This window comes from Lepus europaeus, chromosome 15, assembly GCF_033115175.1.
Source record: "Lepus europaeus isolate LE1 chromosome 15, mLepTim1.pri, whole genome shotgun sequence".
Classification (NCBI taxonomy): domain Eukaryota; kingdom Metazoa; phylum Chordata; class Mammalia; order Lagomorpha; family Leporidae; genus Lepus; species Lepus europaeus.
Window position 1 is genome coordinate 86,407,677 of NC_084841.1, and position 26,949 is coordinate 86,434,625.

Genomic DNA, 26,949 nt, shown 5'->3' on the forward strand with positions numbered 1-26,949 from the left:
AAGTGGAACATTTTCCTGGAGATCTAAAAACATATCAGGAAATACATTTTTCAAAAACATTGCCAGAGATTCATTTATTGCATGTTTGGTAAGTAAATCCTTTTTTTTTTTTTTTTTTAAATTTATTTGACAGCTAGAGTTAGACAGTGAGAGAGAGAGACAGAGAGAAAGGTCTTCCTTCCGCTGGTCCACTCCCCAAATGGCCGCAACAGCCAGAGCTAAGCTGATCCGAAGCCAGGAGCCAGGTGCTTCCTCGTGAGTGCAGGGCCCAAGGACTTGGGCCATCCTCCACTGTACTCCCGGGCCACAGCAGAGAGCTGGCCTGGAAGAGGGGCAACCAGGACTAGAACCTGTCACACATGGGATGCTGGCACCTCAGGGGGAGGATTAACCAAGTGAGCCACGGTGCCGGCCCCTGATAAGTAAATCCTTATAAAGCTGAGATGAGTTTATTCACTTGTGTAAATTTTAAAACATCAGAAACATCCCAGCTTTCCTACTTTTATTAAAAAAAAAAAAAAAAAAAAAAAAAAAAACTTCCACAATCCCATTTTTAAATAAAGCCAAATGATGCTAAATTTGTCTTACATTTTTCTTCTAATAAGTTACTCTTTTGATATTGTTTCTTGAATGTATAATATTCAAACCTCCAATAACACACTGAAAAATCTGGCACTATAAGGAATGAAAACCTTACTTTCTGACTCTGTGGTCATGCTGAATTGGATTCCCCTAATAAGCTTTTTGAGGGCTCAATTCAGGGATAATTCTGCTGACTGGAGTATCGGAGAGTAATCTTCCCATCGAGAACCTCGAATCTTCATTTTCTGAGCATGCTCTCTTCCTGGAAGTGAATACTGCTACAGAAAATATGCATCATCTCAAATATGTTATGAAGCTAGACTACAAACCGGGTTGATGAAGGTTGTTGAATGGAATGTTTCTTTCCTTTTGGTTTGAGCTAGAAGAGATATCTGGTTATAACAGAAAGCAGCTTTGCCACCTTAGTAGAAGGTTTACTCCCCTTTAGGTCAGAAGTAGACATACATGGTAATTTAGTTGAATTGAAGCAGAAATCATGATTCTGTTGCTAAAAATGACTGCCTGAAATCAATTTATAAAAATGCCTTATATCTGTCAGTTACTAAACTTTGCCTATGCTGATCAACTGCAGATCTTTCTGTGAAGTGCACTCCCCCGTACCCCCACCTCCATGCCCCCACTTCTTTTAACACCTACTCTATTGTCTGCACACATAATTTATGTGATAAATTAAATAAGGCAGCATTATTTCATTTCTTGATATTTTTAACTAGTTAGAAAGAAGGAGATTCTGACTTTTATACTAACAGTTTAGAAATGATATTATGGTGTATATTGAGGTTGGGTATTTCAAAGAATCTCTGATTGAAGAAATTTTTATCCTTAATTGTGAATATTTTATAAAAGTGAGTGAAATGATGAGCTTACATAGTAACTACATGGGCAAGTCTATGTGTTCAACTTTCATTTGATAGCTCGGATGAAGTTCTTGGTTTTTCAATGAAATGTTCCAAACGCATAGGAAGCAGTGTAGCACTGTGAACACTGGTGACTAACGTTGTGTATTAGCGTCTTTTCCTCCTCTAGATTTTTCTTTCACCATTTGCACATTTTCTAATTGGTTGTTTATTCTTATTGATTTTTAAACCTTTATAAATTTCATATACTAATTCTTTGTCACCTTTAACAGCAAATGCCTTCTAGTTTGTGGCTATTTTTTCTTTACTCTGTATTTTGAAATAATTGTGGATTCAGAGGAAATTACGAAAATAATTTAGAGAGATCACGACTACCTGCCACCTAATTTCCACAGGTCATAACTAATAATCTGACATTGGTACATTGTGTTTACAGTTTTATACTATTTATCTTACATGTATATTCACATAACCAGTGCCACAACCAAAAGATAGAGCTAGTCCTTTAACACAGATGCCTCCTCATGCAATCCCTTTAAAGTCATCCTACCTCCCTTCTTCTCCATGGGCTGTAACCTCTGATGACCACGAATCTGGGATTCATCCCTATAATTGTGTTGTTTTGTGGAAGTAATACAGTGCAATCACAAAGTGTGAGACTTTTATCACTTAGTACAGTTTTCTATATAGATCCTGTCTTCTGCTGAGGGAATTTTCCTCTTTACTTTCCCATCCGTATACCTTGTCTTTCCTTTTCTTGATTTTTGTTCCTGAAGGAAACCTCCAGACCTGTGTTTCATAGCAATGGTGAAGGTGGGCATTGTTAGTAAAATGGTGCAGTCTTATCAATGGCTTTATGTACACCCGAACACCATCCTAGGCTCTAGCCCCGCCGCCATTGCTGGAAGCCAGGTGGCCACATGGCCCAACCACTGGTGTCAGCTCCACCCCCATCGCTGCTCCTACTTCCCTGCCCGCCCCCTGGTAAAGTTTTAAAAGGACCTGTTCCTGAACAGGTGATTCTTTCTCTCCATCTCTCTCGGTCTCCTGATCTCTCCCTCTCTATCTCTCTATTCTCTCTCTCTCTCTCTCTCTCCCTCTTTTTCCTTCTTCTCCCTTTCCCTTTCCTTTACTCCGGTATTCGGTGTGTTCTGTGGTGGCCTTACAGGCATCAATGCTTTGCTGTGGTTTTAGGGGGAATAAGCATTCAGTCTTTGAATATTATGTGATGTTTTTAAAGATTTATTTATTTACTTGAAAGACAGAGTTCCAGAGAGGCAGAGGCAGAAAGAGAGAGAGAGAGAGAGAGAGGTCTTCCATCTGCTGGTTCACTCCCCAGATAGACGCAGTGTCCACAGCTGCGCAGATCCAAAGTCAGGAGCCAGGAGCTTCTTCTAGGTCTCCCACGTGGGTGCAGGGCCCGGAGGGCTTGGGCCATCTTTTACTGCTTTCCCAAGCCATAGCAGAGAGCTGGATTGGAAGTGGAGCAGCCAGGACATGAACTGGTGCCCACTTGGGATGCCAGTACTGCAGGTGGCGGCTTTATCCACTCCGCCATAGCACCAGTCCCTATTATAAGATTTTTAACAGGAAGGTTTTCTTGTAGATATTCTTTATCAAGTTGAAGAAGTACCCTTCTTATCCCAGATTTCTGAGACTTTTTTGTTTTATCGTGAACGGCTGTTGAATTTTGTCAAGTCATTTTCTGCATCAGTTACTACGATCATGTGATTTTCTTCTTCAGCCTGTTGATACAATGAATGACTTTGGTTTTCAAATATTGAAACAATTTTGTATACATGGAATGAACTCGATTTGGTTATTGTACATGATTCTTTTCATACACTGCTGAGTTCAGTTTGCTAATATTTTGCTGAGTATTTTTACATTTATATTCATGGGGGATAATGGAATGCAATTTTCTTTTTTGTCCGCTGTTTTTGTCTTGGTTTCATATCAGGGGAGCATTCCTTTCACAAAAGGTAAGGTGAGAGCAGAGTTAGAAAGTTCTTTTCTAATATAAATATTTATTGCTACTACAGTCTCTCTCAGTTCTGCTTTAGCTGTGTGCACAAATTTTGGTAACTTGTACTTTTATTTTCATTCAATTCAATGCATTTTTTGATTTCCCCTGAGATTTCTCCTTTGACCCAAAGATTATTTAGAAATGAGTTGTTTAGTTTCCATGTATTTGGGGATTTTTCTGTTGATCTTTTTGTTATTGATTTCTAGTTTAAGTTGATTGTGGTAAAGAATGCACCCTATATAATTTCAATAGTTTTTAAATTTGTCAAGGTAGGTTTGTTTTTAAACCAGGATATAGTCGATATTGGCATATTTTCTGCAGATGCTTAAAAAGAATATGTTGTTGTTATGAGGAGTGTTCTATAAATGTCAGTTAAATCCTATCCATTGATGTTTTCAGTTCTACATCCTCACTGAGTTTTTGCGTAGTAGATCTATAATGTTTTTTGTTTGTTTTGTTTCTTTTTCTTTGTTTTGTGTTATTTTTCACACATAAGACCACATAACTATAATACAAAGGGGGGGGGGTTCTGTTTTCATTTAACGTTACAATATACATAGTAAGTCTGGTCTAGATCTTACAATCTGAACACAGGTACTTAATCTTTGTCATGCTGCTATGTTTACAATGCACAGAATCATGTAACCAAACTGTGTAGTGGAGCACACAAAACTGGACTGTGATGTAACACAGTATACAGAAGCATTGCATCTGGCTCCACAATGTTGTGAAAGAGGGATGCTGAAGTCTCTAACTGTAATTGTGAAACTGTCTATTTCTCCTTTCAGTTCTATTCATTTTTGCTTCACATATTTTGTGTGTCCCTCATTGGTGTATAAGTACTTTTTTTTTTTTTTTTTACTGGTGTAGCTTCTTGGTGGATTGGCCCTTTAATCACTATGTAAAGTGTCTTTCTTTCCCCAGGAAAAAGTTCTGAAGTCTATATTATTAGATATGAATATAGCCACTCTTGCTTTCTTCTGACTAATGTTTGCATGGTACACCTTTTTCCATCCTTTATTTTCAATCCACATATATGATTATATTTGAAAAGTGTCTTGTGGACATCATATAGTGCAGTCATGGTTCTGTCTATCTCCCAGTCTCTTTCTTTTGATTGTGGTACTTACACATTTTACAATTCTGGTCTGCTTCATACAAATTATCTCAGTTTTCCTACATCTGAGACTGACTTCACTTCTTTTCATTCCTAAAGAATATGTTCGCTGGATATTGAATTTTGTATTGACAGTTCTTCCAGTATTTGCACAGTGATACAATTGGGGTAACCCAGACTACACAATTGCTGATGAGAAATCCAATGTCATTAGATTTCGTGTTCCAAAGTGGTAGTCTGCCATCTCTCCGTGGATGCTCTCAATAATTTTTGTCTTTAGTTTTTAGAAGTTTAATGAGGATATGCCTTTGCATGGATTTCTTAAATTTATCCTGTTTGAGATTTGTTCAGGTTTTGACAGTGTAAGTTGATGTCTTTTACCAAATTTGCAAAAATTTTTAGCCATATTTTTTTTTGAGTGTTGTTTTACCCTCATCTTTTCCCCCTGTTTTCTGGCACTTGAGGATTACAAATGTGAGAGCTTTTGGTCATAGCTGCTTAGGCTCCAAAGGTTTTGTTCATTTCCATTCAGTACTTTCCGTCTGTTGTTTTCCCTCTTTATGTTTTGATTCCTCCTACCTTTCTGCTGTTGACACACCTGTTGACTTTCTATCAAGTTCAGTTCTGAAATTCCTGTTTGCTTCGTTTTTAACTGTTCTTTGTCCTTGCTCAGACTTCGCTTCTTTCATGCTTCAACCATGTTCATCATTGTTTGCTGAAGTCCTTTTACCAGGGCTGTTTTGAAACCCTTGTTAGATATTGAAACATCTGTGTCCTCTCAGTGCTGCCATCTGTTAATATTCTTTCCTCATTTGGGTTGAGATCTTTCTGGTTCTGGATGTAACAAGTAATTTTAAAAATAATTTAAGTCTGAATGTTTTGTACATTCCGTCATGAAACTCTGGACTTACCTAGGTCCTGAGGTCTATTCTAACATTTCTCCAGCCGGGGAAGAAGGAGTCACCTTGTGCCCATTCCCGTGCTGTTCTTCATCTGGTCTCTGCTAATGTGTGGTGGGGAGAGCTGGCAGGGAGAGGCAGGTGTGCCTCATTTCAGCTGACCCTCCCTGTCTGTGTGGAGGGGTGGCCTTTTGAACCCTGGGAAGTACTGGAATTCTTAGCTCTTCCCTGGCCTCCTCCGATGCTGCCCTGGTGAAGAGGAAGAGGAAGTGGAGGAGGAAAAGATGACTTTGTTGTCTCCAGTTATGGGGGTGGAAACCCAGGCTGTCCTGGTGGTCTCTGTTCACACCTTGCTGGAGGTACCCTGGAACTGTCCTGGCTCCTCACTCAGCTGTCTCTGAAACTGTCCTAGCTAGCGTCTGTGGCATCTCATTACAACAACGCACAGGAGGGGAACACTGGTGTTTGGTTTGGCAGTGTGGGCTGAGCTGGGTGTTACTGCATTTGTTTATGTGATATTTGGAATTGCTCTGTAATAGAGCAGTTATTGTTGAAAAGCTTTTTGTCTCGCTAGGCTTCCCTTTCCTGAGCAAGCTTTTCCTGAGGCTGTTTAGTGCTGTCTAATGACATTCCCAGATTGGTGTCTTCTGTAGTCTGGGATGTAGGAGGCAGAGAGAAGCACGCGGAACTCATCTTTGTCATTTTCTGGTCCTGAAATCCCTAACCAGTGTGTTTCCTTCCAACTGTTTGTATAATTATTCTTCTTCTTTGCTTTATATTTGTAATGTCTAGGGCTTTTAGCTATTTTACCCGAGTGCTTAGTGGGAGGCATAGGATATGTCTGCTTTCTATATATGTCTGGCCAATTGGCTTTAAAATATTGTCTAAAGGGGGCCGGCACTGTAGTGCAGCTTGTTAATGCCCTGGCCTGAAGTGCGGGCATCCCACATGGCTGCCGGTTCAAGACCTCGCAGCTCCACTTTTGATCCAGCTCTCTGCTGTGGCCTGGGAAAGCAGTAGAAGATGGCCCAAGTCCCCTGCACCTGTGTGGGAGACCCAAAAGAGGCTCCTGACTCCAGATCGGCACAGCTCTGGCTGTTGTAGCCAATTGGGAGTGAATCATCGGATGGAAGACCTCTCTCTCTCTCTCTCTCTCTGCCTTTCCTCTCTCTGTGTAACTCTGACTTTCAAATAAATAAATAAATCTTTAGAAACAAAATATTGTTTAAAATGTATATTTTGAATTGGAGTTTAATATGTTAATATTGTCAAAGTTATCAACGGTCTTATCTATGTTTTATGCCTTTCATGTCTCAAGAAATTCCTCCCTAATCCTAGGCTGTAAACATATATTTCTAAATGTTGTAAAAGTAAATGTTTTTATAGTTTGGTCCATAATTCATCAGAAGTTGATTTTTTTAAGTGGAAAAGAGCATTTTATTTCTTATATTTTCTGTGAGGATCATCAGTTATCCCAACTTAATTTACTGAATAATCCACCCTTTCCTCACTGACATAACTTGATTTCTGTATTCTAAATCAAATTACCATTGATGTTTGGGATTGTTTTGGATGCCTTATGTAGCTCATTGGTCTATTTGAATATGTTTTTGGGGATACATGCTGCTTAAGATAGTATAATTCAAATAGTTCTTGATTATAGTCTACTAGGGTAGCTTTTTATACTGTCCATGTTCTAAATTTTTTTAATGCTTTAGTTCTTTTCTCTACAATCATCTTTCCTAGCTGACATTTTCATGATATTGAGTATTCAATCCATTAATATATTATCATTGTTTAGTATTTTAAAGGAAGAGTTACAGATAGAATGGGAGAGAGAGATCTTCCATCCACTGGTTTACTCCCCAAATGTCCGCAATGGCAAGGTAGGAGCCAGGCCAAAGCCAAGAGCCAGGAGCTTCATCTGGGTCTCCCATGTGGGTGCAGGAGCCCAAGTTACTTGAGCCATCCTCCACTGCTTTTCCTGTTGCATTAGCAGGGAGCTAGAATGGAAGTGGAACAGCCGAGGACTTGAACCTGTGTCCATATGGAATACAGGTATTGGAGGGGGCGACTTAACCTGTTAAGCCACAATGCCAACACCATTGTTTATTTTTACATAAATGTAATCATGCAGTATTTTTTTTGTAGCTTCTTTCACTTAGCATTATATTTGTGGGAAATAGCTTCTGTGTGAATCAATAGTTCATCCACTCCAATAATTTCTTGTGATTTCTGTTACAATTGTACATATTTCTATCATATAATCTTTAATTTTTTTTTGACAGGTAAAGTTGTAGACAGTGAAAGAGAGACAGAGAGAAAGGTCTTCTTCCATTGGTTCACTCCCCAAATGGCTGCCACGGCCAGTGCTGCGCCGATCCGAAGCCAGGAGCCAGGTGCTTCTTCCTGGTCTCCCACGCGGGTGCAGGAGCCCAAGCATTTGGGCCATCCTCCACTGCCCTCCTCGGCCACAGCAGAGAGCTGGACGGGAAGAGGAGCAGCCAGTACTAGAACCCGGGGCCCACTTTGGGATGCTGGCGCCGCAGGCAGAGGATTAACCAAGTGAGCCACGGTGCTGGCCCCTATCATATAATCTTCATTACTCTTTATCATTGATTTTTCTCTTATTTCTTTTCTCTTCTTTTTGCTTCCTTATATTTTTCCACTCTGCTGTATTGATACTATCATATCATTTGTCTTCCTTAGTAGTTATTCCTTATCTATTTAATTTTAAACTGAAACCTAAATCTATTTTATTCAAGATCACTCTTGAACAAATGATTAATGTTTAGTATTTTCCCCCTTTTTAACCTGTTGTATGGTCCCTTGTTCACCTGGATGTTTTTTAATCAAGATTTATTTATTTACTTGAAAAGCAGAGTTACAGGGAGAGGAAGAGACAGAGAGAGAGAGAGGCAGGGAGAGTAGGAGGAAGGGATAGAGAGAGAGAGAGGAGAGATCTTCCATTTGCTGATTCACTTACCAAATGGCAGCAATGGCCAGGGCCGGGCCAAGCTGAAACCAGCAGCCTTTAACTCCATCCCAGCTTCCCACATGGGTGCAGGAGCCCAAGTACTTGAACCATTTTCTGCTGCTTTCCTAGATGTGTTGGCCAGAAGTTTGAATGGAAATGGAGTAGCCAGCACTTGAATTTGAGACTCCTATGAATGACAATGTCACAGGATATGATTTAACCCTCTGTGCCATAATGCCAGTGCTCCTAAGTATAATTAATACCTTTGAAAAACTGTGACCCACTGACATTCAGATTGTAACTGAAATGCTCATCGGATTTATTTTTTAAGAAATTTATTTATTTATTTGAAAGGCAGAGTTAGAGAGAGAGAGAGAGAGAGAGAGAGAGAGAAAGAGAGAGATTGATTCATCTGCTGGTTCACTTCCCAGTGGTTGCAATGGCCAGAGCTGGGCCAATCCAAAGCTAGGAGCAAGGAGCCTCTTCTGGATCTCTCATGTGGGTGCAGAGGCCCAAGGATTCAGGTCGTCCTCCGCTGCTTTCCCAAGCACATGAGCAGGGAGCTGGATTGGAAATGGAGCAGCAGGGACTTGAACTGGCACCCATTATGGATGCTGGCACCGTGGGCGGTGGCTTTATCCACTAAGCCATAGCACTGGCCCTCATTAGATTTATTTAGCTTTCTTCCTGTTTAACCCTATTGTCAAGCCGAATACATTTGATCTCACCTTAAAAATCTAAAACAAAAACAAAAAAACCAAAAACAGGACTAGATGAAAACGGGGGGAAAAAAAGTGTGAATGAGAATATAAGGAATGATGTTTTTAGAGTTAGTTCAACTTTTTCCTGAGTCAGATAAGCAATTTTCTTTTATGTTCACAAACAGCAGGGCTTATTTTGCTTTTGTCCCTCTCCAAAGTAATAGGTATTAGATTTTCATCTTTTATGGTTTTTTTATGGTGTTGTGTTTATGCCAAAACAAGATAGGAGCACATAATTCATGTACTCTTAATATATTTATTAAAAATCCTAATTTATGTGTTTGGATGTTATGCTGACTTTTCTATTAAATTCACCAGATATTTATCTAATCATTGTATATATATATATAAAAAAAAAACCTGAAAGACACCATCTGGGTTTTAAAGGCACAACACCACCCGAAGCCATTTTTAGTTATCTCTTACAATTTCAGATGCTCAGGGAAACAAGAAGCAAACCTGACTTCTTGGTTGCCATATACAATTCAAGAATTGAGAACAAATCACTTTGATTCTGACAGGGTAAACCAAGATTACATCGTTTTTTTCCAAGTGGAAATCAGTCTACTTTGTAACAAAGTGATTTTTTTTTTCCTACTACTCAGCTACTCAATACGAAAGATACAATGGTTTATTATGCGATTGTTCATGAGACAATGATTCTTATTTCTGATAGACAGTAACTGTAAACATATGGTGCTCTTTGCAGACAGATTGTGTCTTCCGAATGTCAGTTAAGCGCTAAGGCTCCACATTTCCCCACGCGTGAAGCCAACTCTTACGTGACACAACGGAGAGGGCTTTCATGCCTTAGGATGCTGACTGATCGCTAAACACATGGGTTGTAGAAGATCTGAGAGTGATTTTGTATGTAACTCTGGCTCAAGCAGTGTAAGAGCATTTATGTAGCTTTGCCACATGGAGTCTACAAAGGTAACAATAAACCATCACTCTTCAGAATGAGCACCTTTCATTTTGTTTATGGATCCTACCTCTGAGCCTAAAAAAGAGTGGTGAAACAACACCTTGTCTGTAATATATTACTCATGTCCGAAAGGAAAGTGAGACACAGTTTCAAAAATTAGGACTGACATCCAATTCTTTATTTAAATTTTTGTCTAATGCACCAGAGTTCTGAGTACAGAATACAATGTGAGACTTGACTTGTCATTTGAGACAAGAAATGAAAAGGAAACTTGTCTACAGGTTATTTAAAAATCAATGCCAACTCAGTTCACAAATGAGAGTTTATATTTTGTGTATGAAGTAATACCAGGAAGACCTTATTTTATTTTCATGCCAACTCCTAAAATGCACATTATTGTGTGTATACATACATATTAATACATTCATGAAAACATAGTGATGTTGGTTATTTAGTCACCATAATGGTTATAGATGTAAGATTTTAAGAGGCAAATGTTTAGGAAAAGGAATTTTAAATGGAGAAAATAGATGAAGGTATTCTCAGATTATTAAAATCACGTTAAATTCAGCTTAGTCAATCCAAACTGTAATCTTATGCATGAGGTCTGTGAGTGGGAGTTTACACTGAAACAATTTATTGGAGGGATATCTTGGAAAATCATTCTAAAATTTTAAGATTCTATTTTGTAAAGAGGTGTTGGAGATTGTATAGTACAGGCCAACCTATTTAAGGAGAACATTCTAGTATATCCTTAAACCTAAACTCCTAAAATTTCAGTGGTTTAACAAAGAAGCATTTTTTTTTTCTCCTGGTCATGTTGTGATCCAGTGTGAATCACTGGGAGGCTTCCAGGTTTCCAGGCTTCTTCCACCAACTGCTAGGCCTTCAGTGTGTTTCATGGGGTCGTAAGTATTTAACTGAATATATGGGAAGGTTTTAGGGGGTCGAGGCCTGAAAGAGAATTCCTTGTCTTCCTGCATTATCTCAGAACTGATCTACATGATCCCTTCTGACCTTACACAGTGTGGGACAGGTGGTCTGGAAGCAACTGGGAGTGAGGAGAAAATTAACAGAGTGGTTCCATGATCCAGAGTAGAATATGTAGGATCTGGTTACAGTGCCGACTACAGAAACAGTTCTCAGATCCTATGTCCACCCACAGCTGTTCAACATGATTGCATCTCTAATTCAGTGGTAATGCGAAAAATTGTTCAAAATATAGTTTGTGAAAATTACAACGTAGATACTCTTTGTATTAGTAAGAACAAGCAAATTTATAGCCTAATTTTACCTCTATAAAACTTAGAAGATAATAGCAGAGAAGAGAAAAAGCCAAAAATGTTAAGTAGTCACTTGGATTCAGAGTGAAGTTTTTACTAAGAACCAGCTGTCAAAGCAGATGTCTGAGTACAGAGAATAATAGACACATGCCATGTAGAGTTGCAGAGAACAAGAGTGGTGCAAAACCCAAGAACAGTCTATTTTAACATGCATTTGAAATAACTGGAACACTGAGCAAGGAGCAAGTTTACAGACTGCTTTTATCTCAGATAGTGAGGAAGACCACAGTGAGAACCCAGCTGCTGACACACTCAAGAAATTGGTTGGATCAGTCTTATCATTCAGACCAGGTTCAATTCCTAGTAGATATTAAGAGAGATGGGTGTTTGCCATAATCATTAAGATGAGAGTTAAGGCACCCACAACCCACATTGCAGTGACTGGGTTGGACTCCTGGCTCTGGCTCCTAACTTCAGATTTCTGACAATGCAGACCCTGGAGACAGGAGTGATGGCTCAAGTTATTGTGTTCCTGCCACCCCCACAGGAAAGCTGGATTGAGTTCTGGGCTCCCTGCTTTGGCTCTACTTAGTCTCCATTGCCATGGCTATTTGGGTTGTGAACAAGCAAAAGGGAGCTCTCTCTCCCTCTCACTCTTGCTCTTGCTTTCTCACTTTCTGTCTCAGACAAAATATATTTAAAGTAAGATAATACTGAAAAATTTATGAGCTAGAGATTTTTTTCCCTACTCACAAAACTGATTTGGCCATTGGCTATTATTGTAGATTCAAAGACAACTATGTGAGGTCTTCTACTCTTGCTTTTTATCTGCCTATAAGGTCTGGAGGTGGGCAAAGACAGCAGTATTACCCGAGATTATTCACTTATTATTCATTCACTGAAATACAGGCTCATTCAACTCTTAGGGGAACGCAGGGACCAAATGTCAGGAGGTCTTCCATCAAAGAGCTCAACCTAAAATACCAAAGCAAGTGGTTCTTGATAACTTACCTGGCAGCTGCTTAATATTTTGGATCCTCTAAGAAATTCCCACCGATTTTTTCAGTCTGCCACAGAGAAAGGTGTAATTTGCGAAATCATACCGGTAAGGTTCTGTGAATCTCACATCTGTCCCTGCCACTGGCTGCTGTTGCCTAGGGACATCACCTTTTCTGCTCTGAATTTTACGCCAGTGCCTCCAATTGGAAAACTAAACCAAAACCAACTAGGGAAGGAGAATCTGTGACCCTTCGGAGTCAATACACCGATCTTATGAAGTGGCAATGACAATGCCACATTGGTCACAGACTACCCAGCACATTGGCTCTTAGATCTCTTGGTTTCTGATTGGGTTTCAGGTAATTATTATAATAAAATACCCATGAAGAGCTGCTTGAGAGGAGAGGAGCTTTATTTTGGCTCACAGTCCAAGACTGGGGGGTTGCACTGGTTCAGCTGCTTGGTTAGAATGGAGTATGGAAAAGCGTATGTGCAGAAATGATCACATGGTGAACCAGCCATCAGAGGGAGAACACAGGCCCAACTCAGTTTTTATAAGCCACTTGCTGGTGAAAACTACCTTCTGAGGACATATACCAATGACTAAAGACCTCCCATAAGACCTCCTTGCTTTGCACACCAGAATTGGATCCAACCTCCAACCTACTAGAACCACCAGCCCATGACTTTGGGGTTTAAACCTCTTCATGGGGGGCAGGCATCCAGCCAGGCAGTTAAGAGCCTGCAGCTTTAATAATGGAGAATATGTGTTCAATTCCTGGCTCTGGCTTCTGATTTCAGCTTTCTGCTGTTGTGGACTCTTGAAGGCAGCAGTGATGGTCCAAGGAAGCTGAGCTCCTGCTACTCATTTGGGAGACTAGAGTTGCATTCCTGGTTTCTGGCTTTTGTCCCAGACCTGGGCTGTTGTGGGTATTTGAAGAGTGAACCAGCAGAGGGAGATTTCTATCTCTATCTGTCTCTCTGTCTCCTTCCCTACAATATAATTTTAAAAAATTAAGAGAATCTAAGTCTATATTAGTTAGGGGGCAAATCCTACTCAAAACCTAGTAGAAGCTGACACTGGTTTAATGATGAAACTGTACCACATTTCCTTAACTTTTACACTTGGAAGAGTCTCCATTTGGAAATGAAGAGAAATGTATGAAGTCTGAGCTTTGGACATCTCTAAGCTTAAAATAACAGTCCTTAAGAATGAAAATAATATCTTTACACAGAACTCAAAAGAGATACAAAGGATCTTCAAAAAATTCAAGGAAAATGTGTATTAAACTATTTGGCATACCCTTAGCAGAGTAATGTGGATAAGCCTTGATTTTATAACTTGAGGCAGAATACGAATCCAGGCTTGTCTCTTTGCACAATGTTTATTAATTTAAGACATGCTACCGGGCACCTTCTGGAAAACATCACACTGCATGATTTAGAAACACAGTGGAAAACCTGCAAATATAGTTCATATTTTCAAAAACTGCATGCTCTTTCAGGGAAAATCACCACTAAGGTAATTATGAAGGGAAAGACTAAATATTCTTTATATAGCAGTCTGTTTTATTTCTCATCTACCAGAGTTTGATTTACTTTAAGATATGACCAATGGCTGCATATGTTTGTGGTGGCTTTAGATAGAGTGTTTTTTTATTCACCTTGAAATCCTGAGCACCTATGCCATAATAGGTTCCTAACAAGACACTGAACTGAGCTGTCCTGATTCTCTTTCCCCTAACATACACGCTCATCATTATTAATGTCACTTTAGTTTCAGAGCAAACTTTCTTTCTAGTTATCTTAGGGATTTAAAAAAAACAATTTTAATAGCATCTTAATAAAATACTCCCCATCTGTTTTTATTAACTCCATTTAAAGTGCAGAGTGCTTTGCATTTTTATAAGTCTAATGGGTCCTGTTTGTTAATTTATTGGAATGATGTTTTATTTCCATTTCTCACTATTTTAAAGCTGTTATTTATTATTTCCCCCTTTCTCCTCACCCAAACAATGAGGCCATTTGTATTTTTATATGGTTATATTCAAGGTTCACATTGCTAGCTGTGGAGTCTGTTAATATAACATCAATAATATGTATTTCAATTGACTTTCTTTCCATGGAAGCCATGCCAGAGTGACTCTAAGGAAACACAAAGAATAAAAATAAGGATGAGAGAGAATGAAATAGTTAGAATTTCCTCTGAAAGGCATACCGATAGGCCATTCCCTTGGTGATTCTATGTAAGCTAAAATAATTTATAGGTAATTATACACATTAAAATATACATTCATAATTGGTAAAAATGCTTAAGTAGTGATTTTTCCTGTTCACTGTTTTTATTCACTTGAATTGTTTTCACTGAGGGGAAATAAATATTCAGCCCTTCCTTGTTCATGATCACTTAGGGCAATTATAGTTTGGCAATTTCATTGTTGAATATCAAATACCAGCATGAAACAGTATCTGTATATATCTATATATCTACAGACATATATAATACTTACGCACATATAAGTATGCATTACTCACAGTGTAATTGTTATTTGAAAGAACCAAGGATGCTTTGGGCCATAGATTATTTCTTCATTGAAGGCACACACATATTAGCTTAGAAGCATTCTAACACAAACTCAGATTTTCCAACAGTGGATTTTAACCATTTAGAGCTTGCTGACACAGCAGACCTTTAGAAACCTCACCCCACTCTGCTGCACCCTGTTCAGAGAATCTTGTGGTTACAGCTCCCAAGCCACTGTTGCCTGTTGCCTGGGTGGTGCCCCCATCCTGAACAACACCTGGCCTGTTAGTCCCTCTTTGATCTGCCTCCTCCCCAGGAGTTCTCAGTCCTCCTCCCCTTCCTGGTCACAGCCACTTCACCAGATCCTAGTGCTCACTCCAGTCCTTCTTGGTATGAAATTTGCATTCCTGAGTTTTAACTCATGTCTTTGGCTCATATGGTCAGGAAATACAGATGAGAAATGTTCTTAGCGTCCTGCATATCTAATATCTGTGTGCTCTTTCACACTGTCAACAGTTTTCCTGGGGACAGAGTTTATGGCTAACTTCTTCCCGAGACTTTGATAAATATTGCCTCACGGTCTCCTGGAACTTTACGTTGCAGAACAATCTGCTCCAATTTTATCTCATTTCCTTGTATATATATATATATATTTTTTTTCTAGATTGTTGTAGGATTGTTTCTTTGCCTTTTAAATGTGCCAATTCTACTCGACGTATTTTGCTATTGTTTTCTTTCCACTGATTTATTAGAATAGAACACTTACTCTCAGATTTCTCGACGAGGTTTTATTAGATGAAGAAAGTTTCCTGTTATTTAGTTATTGATTCTGCTCCATCTACTTTTATAGACTTTGATTAAGCTTTGGGAATCTGTTCTCTGTATGGCTTCATTTTCTCCTTTTAGTTCTTTTATTCATTCTCTTTACGCTTCAGAAGAATTCCTCATATTTTCTTCTACATCATTAATTTGATTTTTTGTAGTATCTTATGTGCTTTATGCTTCATTATACGTAAGACTCAGAAAACATAATGTAGAGACAAATAATCATTCCTTATCTAACTTTGCATTATACTGGTAATTTATTCTAGATTCATATGTGGAGTGCCACCGTAAGAACATAAAGCAGATATGTAAAGCACTTTTTTCTGTTCTTGTAGTCTTCTTTTACCCCCAAGGGAAAGCAACTTTACAGAAGTAAACGGTGTATTCTTTGAAATTCTGAATTTCTATTTGGCCTATAATGCTTCTGCTTTTATTCATTTTTATAGGGGACAATCTACTTCAGCTCTGCCATTTACTGTTTGAGCTATCTCAACTTTCTATGCTTAAATTTCATTTTTCTAAAGAATGAGGTTGATAATAGTGCTCGTCTCATAAAGCAGTGTGGTGATAAAATTCATCAATATATTTTTCTTCATCTTCTTAGCTATGAAGAGTGCCTGGCATATTGTGAAAATTCAATGATCACTGAACTGAAATGAAAGAACAAGATTCACCGGTTTCCAGGAGAAAAATCTCGATTCTTTCTACCACTGCCGGTTCTGACCTGCAGGAGTGGTGTTTTTCCACCAGGTCTGTCTCTGGTCAGTCTCTGAGAGGTAAAACAATTCTCTGGAAAGTTTCAACACCAACGTTCATTTCAAGAGCTGAAATGTTTGACAGATGCATTTACATTTAGAGCTTCTTCTTGTCCCTAGCCTGTATTGTCAGCATCATTCGTATTTCCTGAGTCTCACACAACCTTTCTCCTGCGCCCTTGCACTCGCAATCCCATTACTGATCCGTCCAGAGCTGCAGCCTGGAAAGGTATAGTCTGTGAGAGAACTACCAGGGAGGAAAAGCCCTCAGCAGGCAGTTCTACTGTCATCCAGGATTGGAGTCTTCTGGGCTTGCAGAGGCTCCTAGAGGACTTGTCTTCATGGCAAGCATTTGTGGGTTCATCTGAGGCTGCCCCAGAGGACTAGAACACTGCACCCTTCAGCCACGTGAATATGGATTCTAATCCTCTGACTTATCGCTCCCCCTTAGGGCCAGCAGCTTGTGAGGAGCTCCTCGGCATGTGTGGGAAGTGCTCCTTCAAGAGAGCTGCAGTGGGGTGACCTGGCAACTCCTCATCTTCTCCTGGCCCAACAGTGGCAGGGGAGGAGGCTTGTAGGTCCACAGGGAATGCATGAAAACAACATACTCCCACTCTCTAGCCATTGTTCTGTCTGTTCCTGGGAGAGAGAGAGATCACTTAATAAGCAGGTAGCAAATGTCTCTGACTCCCATACTGGTCCATAACTCCAAGAGGGAAAAGAGGCACCTCTGACTCCTTGCCAGAGACCATTGGGGCCACTTTGGTACCTTGTGCTCTCCAGTGCTCTCATGGCTGTGCCTCACTGGAGTGTGTGCTGTCTGGAAGAAGACGGTGAAGACCACAGTACTAGCTCCTGGAAGCAGCAGCCCTTGACAGAGAGGAGATGAGCCCTAACACGTGTCTAGCAAAATGCAGTGCTGGGAGCTAAAACACCGCTTTCCAGTTCTAGGGACCGCTGAAGCAATGACATGTGATAGATACAGGGGGGTGGGGGGGTAATGATGCCGCCGTGGGGAATGGCTGAAAGGCCCAAAAAAGAGCAGTAAGGGGCACCATACTTGTTTTGAGGCAGGTTGAAAAGTCTTAGGGAACTTGTGCATGTTTTGTGAGCTGGCCGTGTATTTGGAATCATACAGCCAAAGAAAGAACTGGCCCCTTAAGTGAGTTACTGATGTGACTATTACTGATCGCACTCTATGAAGCTAAGGACAACAGCATGCTAAAAAGTCAAATACAACCACGACGCAGGTTGGATGAGATCATTTGCCTCACTTCAAATTACATGTTTTATGAATTCGCATTAATTCTCAGGTTATCCTATTACTGTTTACTAATTTTAGTGTTCCTGAAAAATGAATTCAAGGTAGCTTTAAAATTTTCCTGACTTTTAAAAGATTATAGGTTAAGTCTGTAAAATAATAAGTGACTCCCATAATAATAAGTTACTCTTACAGGGATTACTCTTTTCCCACTTAACATTTGTTAAAATTGTACCAACTCATCCAAGCCAGGCTCATATTCTAATCCTTGAAAAGCCTTTTGACCATATTAACTAGAAGTAAATCCCTCTTTACTCCATTACTAATTGTGTTACACATTTGGTTTGCAGTATTTACTAAATATTGCTTTGTAGTACATATATTTCCACATCCATCTTAGCTCTGTTACTGGATCTGAACAGGTTGTATCTCCTGGGATGGCTCTCCAGCACATTGCATTCTATTTAGCAGGGGCTCAGCCACACTATTGGATTCATAATTATTTTAATCGCTTATAGATACCTTGAATAACATTAAAAAATTTGCAAGTAGACTTTCAAATTTATTAATGTTAGAGGGAATGCAACCTAAGAAAAATAGGCAAAAATAGAAATAAGAATTTCATAAAGACCAAACTTAAATGGCCTTTAAATTGGTATATAGGACACCAAACTCATTGAGGGCTTGGGTAATGAAAATGAAAGCCACAATGTGATGTTACTTCCAATTCATTAGATGAGCAAAAATTGCAAAAAACAACAGCTAGTGCTTTGGATGAAAAATGTGCTTTGATTATTTGGTAGGAGAGACAAAACTAAATGCTTTCTTGGAAAGCCATATGACTGACAGTGTATAAAGAATTTTTGTAAATAACCATATAAATGAGGTCTTAAAAATTCATGGAAAATGTATATTATGAAAAAACTACACATCAATTTAAAAATTATTTTGCACCAAAACACACGTCTATTAATTAGCTAGAACACATGTGAAAGGGATCCCTGAGTCACGAAGGAGAGTAGACATCAGTTTGAACAAAGCCTCTATCAAAGCCACAGAATCCTACTAAAACTGAAGCAAGAGCAAACACCAAGGAGATGGAGCTTGGATGAAAGAATGGTGAAGTCATCGATGCTTTATGTAAACTTTATATGGGCATTGCTCCAAAGAATTCAACAGTTTTCAAACGGGTAACTCATGCTTTTTAAAAAGATTAATTAATTTATTTGAGTCAGAGTTAACAGAGACAGCGAGAAACATAGAGGGATCTTCCATCTACTGGTAAGCTACCCAAATGGCTGCACTGGCCAGAATGGACCACGTTGAAGTCAGAAGGCTGAAACTGCATCCACGTCTCCTACTTGGGGGGCAGCGACTCTAGCACTTGGACCATCTTCTGTTTTTCCTACACCATTAGCAGAGAGCTGAATCAGAAGTGGAGCAACCAGGACACAAACTGACGCCCATATGGTGTGGTGGCTTTACCCACTATATCACAATGGCAGCCTGTGTATAACTCATTTTAAGACAAGATGAGATGATACTGAATAAGTAACCTGTACTGGCAGATCATCCACATCAATTTAAAAAAAATAGTAATATTGTTTGTTCCCTAACTGAAGAGGACCAACAATTAACAGCATAAAAAAATCAATACTAGTCATCTCGATTGATTCACTTTACACAACTCCGCCTGAAAAATGAAAGTGAAGCAAACTCTCTGCTTGATGGACATCAAAACTGTTGCACCCAGATCATCTGACAGACAGAGCAGAGGTTTTCAATGGAAATTTTGAGCAAATGGGGAGTAGATCCTAAAGCATTTCTTCAAAGAATTTTGGCAGGACACAAAACATGGCTCTACCAGTCTGATCTTGAAGACTGGGCACAGTCACAGCCATGGCTGTCAACGAGTAGAAGAGACCTGGTCAAAGGAAAAGTGGACTGGTGGAGAGCAAAGGCCATGGAAACAGTTTTTTCAGATGCTCAAGGCATTTTGCATGTTGACTTTCTGGAGGACCACAGAAGGGATAACATCTTGTTAGCAGTGTTTTGAGGATGTTAATCCAAGCTTCCACAGAAAATAATCTGAAAAGTTCACCATGACTTTGCTCTCATTTATTTCTCTCTTCAAACACTGTAATTTTGTGAAAATTTTGATAGAAATTCAGTAGACATCCACATCACACTCTTGGTTTGTCTCCTTCTGACTTCTTCCTGTGCCTTAACCTGAAATCATCTTTAAAGGCATGCATATTTCTTTGGTTGATAAAAACAAAGCAAAACAAAAAAGACTTCACTGACATGGTTAAATTCCCAAGAACCCATTTCTTTTGTGATGGACTAAATGATGGCTATCATTGCTTACAGAACTGTTGAACTTGATGGAGCTCATGATGAGAAATAAAATTTATGTTGTTTATTTTAATCAGTTAATTCCATTCCCCACACTTTGAAGTTTCTTTTACACCTTTTCACCCAGCAATTCCACTTCGGTGTGTGTGTGTATTAGAAATAAGAGCAAAATTTCCAAAAGATTATTGTTTACAGTATCTTTGTAGTGGGAAAAATTAGAAATAATGTAGTTGGTCCAAGAGGCTAAGTAGATTCTGGTATATCATTTGAAATTATCCTGTCATTAAAAGAATTTACTTTAGTAGGTCAAATTCTGCTGGTGGTTCTGGCATCCTATATGGGTGCTGATTCATATCTCGGCTGCCCTTCTTCCAAACTAGCTCTCTGCTATGGCCTGGGAAAGCAGTAGAAAATGGCCCAAATGCTCAGGACCCTGTAGCCCCATGGGAGACCCAGAAGAAGCTCCTGGCTCCTGGCTTCAGATTGGCCCAGCTCTAGCCATTGAGGCTATCTGGGGAGTGAATCAGTGGGTGGAAGACCTTTCTCTCTGTCTCTCCTTCTCTCTCCGACTCTCTCAAATAAATGAGTAAATCTTAAAAAAATTAAAAGGGGGCAGGTGCCGTGGCTCACTAGGCTAATCCTCTGCCTGCGGCGCCAGCACCCTGGGTTCTAGTTCCGGTCAGGGCTCCGGATTCTGTCCCGGTTGCTCCTCTTCCAGTCCAGCTCTCTGTTGTGGCCCGGGAGGACAGTGAGGATGGCCCAAGTCCTTGGGCCCTGCACCTGCATGGGAGACCAGGAGGAAGCACCTGGCTCCTGGCTTTGGATCGGCGCAGCGCGCTGGCTATGGCAGCCATTTGGGAAGTGAACCAACGGAAGGAAGATCTTTGTCTCGCTCTCTCTCTCACTGTCTAACTCTGCCTGTCAAAAAAAAAAATTAAAAGGAATTTACTTTGTAACATTGGGAACAAAACAATCCTACATAATTACAAGAAAGTCTGTCTATGATCAGGGATGAAGCTTTAAGATAAAGCACTGTCCAATGTCACCAGATCTCATGTTCTCTGACCTCTTCTGGTATTTCCCCATATCCTTTACTGTTTGATGATGGACTGCCTTGTATCTGTGACCAGCTACTGCAATGTATGTGACTTGTATTTCTCCTTAATCCCTTGCTGTTTTATGTTGTTTCTTCACAATGCTGAGCCTTACTCTTTTTGCACAGTAGGCAGATGGGACATCTCTTTTATTGATTGATTAATCTCCTGAGTGAGTGTTGGTAATAGATGCAAGGTCCCTAGGCCGTGGCACTTGTCAGTATGGCTATTTCCTTGTCTTGCCCATTTTGTAGTCAGAGCTATAGCTACTCCATTCAATTATTCCATCATCCCACTGAAAATGTGAATAGTCTATTTGTTACAGAACATAATAAAAATGTAAAGCCATTGCCCTTAATAAATAACAGAACATATGTGTCTGTTTTCCAACAGCAAGCAGAGCTTAAGTGAATATTCATGTTGTTCAAGATTAAGTAAATCACTACAGACAAGGGGAATTACGCCATCACTTATCTGATCAGATCAAAACAACAGTCATTTTCTCCATCAATGAGCCCTATTAAATGGATTGTATGCTAACAGTTTCCAATAATGAGCTGGGTTTAATAAATTATGCCTTCTTCATAACTTTTTAATGTACATTCTTCCAAGACTATCCTGTCCCCAGAAGGGAATTCATCAAACAGTCTCTACACATCAGAAATAATAGCAAAATGAATGAGATTGGAGTGGCTGAGGCATAACTGGTGGTAATGGGATTGGTCTTGCTTCACTTTCTCTGTCACCCGCCAGACGTGAGAAATCTCCCACAAGTGGCTCAGTGTTAGCTTTCTCCCTGTGTTTTTGTTTCTCTCATAAGTATTAGATGTTGGCTACTGACAGCAAGTAGATAGTGTTTGTGATTGATCTGCGGACTGCTCCGTTGTGCCGGAAACTTTATTTCTAAAATATAGCATGTAAAATGGGGCCAGTGAGAGTAGCCATCACAAATGCACGTAACACACACACACACGCACACACACATGCACGCACATAAAAGCACAGAAGAGATCATTGACAGTGTATTCTGCAAACCCTTTTCAACTTTAATCTTGGTAGTTTAGTGAAGAAGTATTAAAGGAGAAACAAGTAAAAAGTTATACCATAGATAACTTCTAGGTTTTGACAAGCTATCCATTGAAAGTATATTCAACTGTCTAGGATTTATTTAATAAAAAAAGCAAAACATTCATTTCTGCATTCAAGCCAAATGTTACGCTGTTTAAATTACTCATTTTATCAAATACTTATTCTGATTGAATAGACTTACTTCCATTCAAATTCAGCATGAACTTTGAAAATATATTATACAGTTAATAACACCTATTTTGCATCTCGTTCCAGTCTTTACAACAAATATGTCTAATTTTACTGGGCAATGAGGGATTTTTATGACTACATATAAAGGGAAAATTCCACGGAGTAGATGATACAGCAGGTGATTTTTGTACTTACTATGCCAAGTAATTAAGCCAGCAGTGATTTTTTCTTTTTTGGACAGGCAGAGTTAGACAGTGAGAGAGAGAGAGAGAGACAGAGAGAAAAGTCTTCCTTCTGTTGGTTCGCCCCCAAAATGGCTGCTAGGGCCGGCATGCTGTGCCAACCTGAAGCCAGGAGCCAGGTGCTTCCTCCTGTTCTCCCATGCAGGTGCAGAGCCAAGGACTTGGGCCATCATCCACTGCCTTCCCGGGCCACAGTAGAGAGCTGGACTGGGGCCGCCAGCAGTGATTTTTTACACTGTAACTGTATCAGAATGCTTAAAACAATTGAATATATATAATTTATAGATATATATCTATATTTATCTAATTATATTTATTATTATATAATTATATTTGTATACCGACATAGACAAATATAGATTTATTGATGTAGATACCTCAGAGACAATACTACGTGTTTTCCACACTGCTTCCTCCTGGCCCTGTGGCTTGGCTATTGTTTATGGGGGGAGAAGTACAGGTTTTGGAATCAGGCCTTCATATTCTTTTTTCCTCACAGTTGTCTACAGGTAAGGGAAGCAGAACTGCACTAGAAGAAGCCTGTGCTGTGGATGACTGCATGGACCAGAGGATTATTTTGATCAGAATCTGACTATGAAGTGAGTTAGAAATTTATTTCTAGTAGATTGGGCCAATGAGAACTTAGAAGTTTGTTACAGCACTAAACAAATATATCATGTACCAGGCAGGATGCTCTCAGAGGTAACACAAACACCAACTGAAAGTTACTTGAATAAGAAGTCCAAAGTTATTCAAATTCAGTTTTTATAAATTCAATGACTCTGTAAAATCATGAAGGATCCAGACTTTTACATCTTTTCATATTAAATCCTTTCAGAGCTGCCTCAACTCTTGGTCACAAAATAGCTTCTGCAGTTCCAGACATCACACACAGAGGATAATGGCCAGAGACAGTAACGTGACATTTCTTCTCCTCTCTCTTTTCTATGAAAAAAGAAACTTTTCCCAAAAGCTCCTCTATGCACTTTCTTTTGGTTTCATATTCCTCAGGATTGAGTCACATGCCTTTTTGCCAAATAAATCACTTGAAAGGGGAAATGGTGTGAACTTAATCTCCTGTCACCAGTGGGACCTTAGTCTTTGCTGAAGGACACTGTCGACCAGTGAAACCTGAAGAAAGTAAGGTTCTTTTAACAAAGAAGAATGGAAGGATGGTTTTTACATGACCAATAAAATATACTTAGATCAATCAACAGTATATACCAATAGTATATACTTGGATCACTTAAAATTTATTAAATCCAAAAACAACAGAGATGCTTAATTTATTCTGTTCAGATAGATTATATAATGTTGTACTTGCTTAATAGAAGTACTTAAATGATAGTAATAATAATAAAACAATTGGTCACTGATGTGGTTGATATATCAAATATGAGACAATATTGAATTTTTACGGCACTAAAACAACCCATTCACTCTTAGAGGAGGGTGCCATTTCTGTGAATGCTATTGCTAGAAATATTTTATTTGTGTAGAGACATGATGATAAAGCATTTAAAAATTTGTGGAGAGGTGTAGAAGACAACCATGCTTATCCTAATCTTTTTTAGAAAGATGGAGTCATGGATATTCTTACTCAGTTTAGGTTATGACTTCATAAACAACAAATAATTGTTTGATTAAAGGAATTTATTGATCTCAGAGAACAAGGATAATTTAGAGGTGTTGAGCCCAACCCCATCCATCACCGACAAGGGAATCTAATTCTGTAATGTCTAAATGAATTTTGCCAGATCTCATGATAGATCAGTCCCTGTCAAGGCAGGAACCCCCAAGGGGATTTTTAACGATTTTCATGCTACACCTCTTTTAAACAGTGTGTAATACTTTTACCAACACATAAACATCGGTCAGAAAAATGGCACTTAAATCGAAGAGCAATGTATTCTATGTGTACAGAGCAGCATACCATGTCCTTCTTAAGGATGATAAAAGTTGTAGTTTACCAAGCTTCCCCTGGATGCTGTCCCAAGCTTTCCACATTGTATTAGTTCATTTATTTGTCACAATAATTACATAATATAGATTTTATGAATGCCTCCATTTTGTATACGATGAGTTTCCAGAGAAGCTAAATATTTTTTAAATTCCTGATTCATCTCTCAATTTTCCTGGTTGTGGCCCTTTGAGACCACAACTACTGTGGCAGCTTGAAACAAGATACATGGTAATCAGCCAGAAGCTATCTTATCAAGCAGTTCAGCACCTCAAATTGGATTTTTAGAAAAAGTCTCACAAGAAACACCCTTTTCCAATAAAATTACAGTCTTTCAGTGTGACTCTTTTTCAGTGTAATACCCACCCATACAAGCCAGTCAGAAAAAACATCTTTAGATTTTTTGAATTAATCAGCTTTGTCTTACACTACTGTCTGAGACCTGTCTGAGGAGTTACCACTACAATCTTTCTATAAACTCCAGGGTTTTGGAATCATCAGCATTTATTCATTACCTCTGAAAAATCTAGGATTTCATCCACCATGTATGATACCAACATTGAACAGTAGGAAAACACCCACCACAGTCTACTAAGGCCAATGTCATTTGTAATTCAAGGCAACAAATGAGAGATGAAGTATACCCAATGGAGGCTAGGGAACAAGACTAGCACCTGGAAGTCAATGCAGCTTCGTGGAATACATCAACTGTTTGCTTTAATCCCAAACATATTTTTATTGTATACTTAATCAAATGGTTTGCTCCACATTCTTCATGAATGAGTGCTACTTCCCTCTAATTTTATGTCTTTCATGACTCAGACTAAAGAAACCTTCAATTTTTTGTCTTACAGGTTTTATGTCTTCTGCCTGTTAGATGGGAGTGATTAATGGCCCAAAAGAAATTGAGAGTTGTTATTTCATTTTCCTAGGTGTTTGAGAGTACCTGCCTCAGTGGGAACATATGCAATCTCAAATTTCTCCCATGCTGGTGAAATACAGTCTAAAGAATGTTTCAATTGCTACTTATATAGGAACATCTTTTTTTTTTTTTTTTTTTTTTTTTTTTTACAAAATGACCTTGAACTTGACCTGTCCCCCAAAACATTCTAGAGATAATAATTATTGTTTTCCCACAAGAATAATTCACATCCTACCCTATTTAGGTAATGTTTCTTGGAAAGATGCCCTGTAGCATCCCATTCCTCCCTAACAAGTCTTTGTGATGGCAGCATTACAGCTTCCATAGTTAAATCTCAGCAAATAACATCATATTTTATTTGTCCATCAGCTATAGATATATGTAAGTATGATAGTAAAAATATTTATTATGTGAAATATAGTTGCCTGATTGGCCTATCGGGTTTAATGACTTGTGTGTGCATGGCCACAGAAAAAGATCTTTAGTAAATGTTGGGGAGAAAACAACTTTAGGAAAAACAATGATCACTATTAAGTGTACTGTTATTTAAAGAATGACACATTGTTTCTTTGAAAATTTAGTGAGAGAACAATGGTGTTTTTAGAAGATGGATGCATAATATAAAATGTCTTTTCCATCTAACTAACCATACTATTGGTGTTTATATTGTTGTCTTCTTGAGTCATGATTTATGGCTACCAAAAATGTTAACAATAAAGTCCTTGATATTTTTAAAATGCCAATGACATTGCTTATTTCCATTTAACATAAAATTCTTAATTGAAAATGAGAGTTTTATGAGTAAACAATGTTAACAGGCTGACATTTTAACATACTAGTTCATATTTTTATCATATTTACTTTAGTCAGCTTAGTTAACTGAAATTTAATTTTATTGTTGTTGACTTGTGTGCAGCACATTTCTTATTTGTGATTATTTAGATGTATATGTGTGTGTCTGTGTGTGTACATTGCAACTGCTTCTACAAACATACATACACGTAGACAATGCTATGACAAAAGTATTTAATTGTAAAAATTCATTAGAATCAGAGCTTAGAATATTAATACTGAATTATAGAATCTTGGTTTCTAGGAGACCTGAAGAAGCTACACCGTTGATTCTGTTGCCTTCAAATCATCCAAGACAGATGATTCGTCTTTTCAGATTTCCAGAGGAAAGTGGATTTCATAAGCTTGTGTATTTAATAACCCTGGAAATGAGAAGTATTATTCTTTATTTAATTTCTCTGAGGTGCATTTAAACTGTTTGCTTCCTTTTCTGATTTTACTTGAGATGAATA

General features: G+C 38.8%; 1 long non-coding RNA gene across 1 annotated transcript; it reads left to right on the forward strand.

Moving 5' to 3' along the window:
* On the forward strand, positions 1 to 26,949 carry LOC133774401 (uncharacterized). Its single transcript, XR_009868068.1, has 4 exons — positions 1 to 88; positions 16,401 to 16,572; positions 23,263 to 23,362; positions 26,742 to 26,949. It is a non-coding gene; the product is annotated as an uncharacterized LOC133774401 (long non-coding RNA).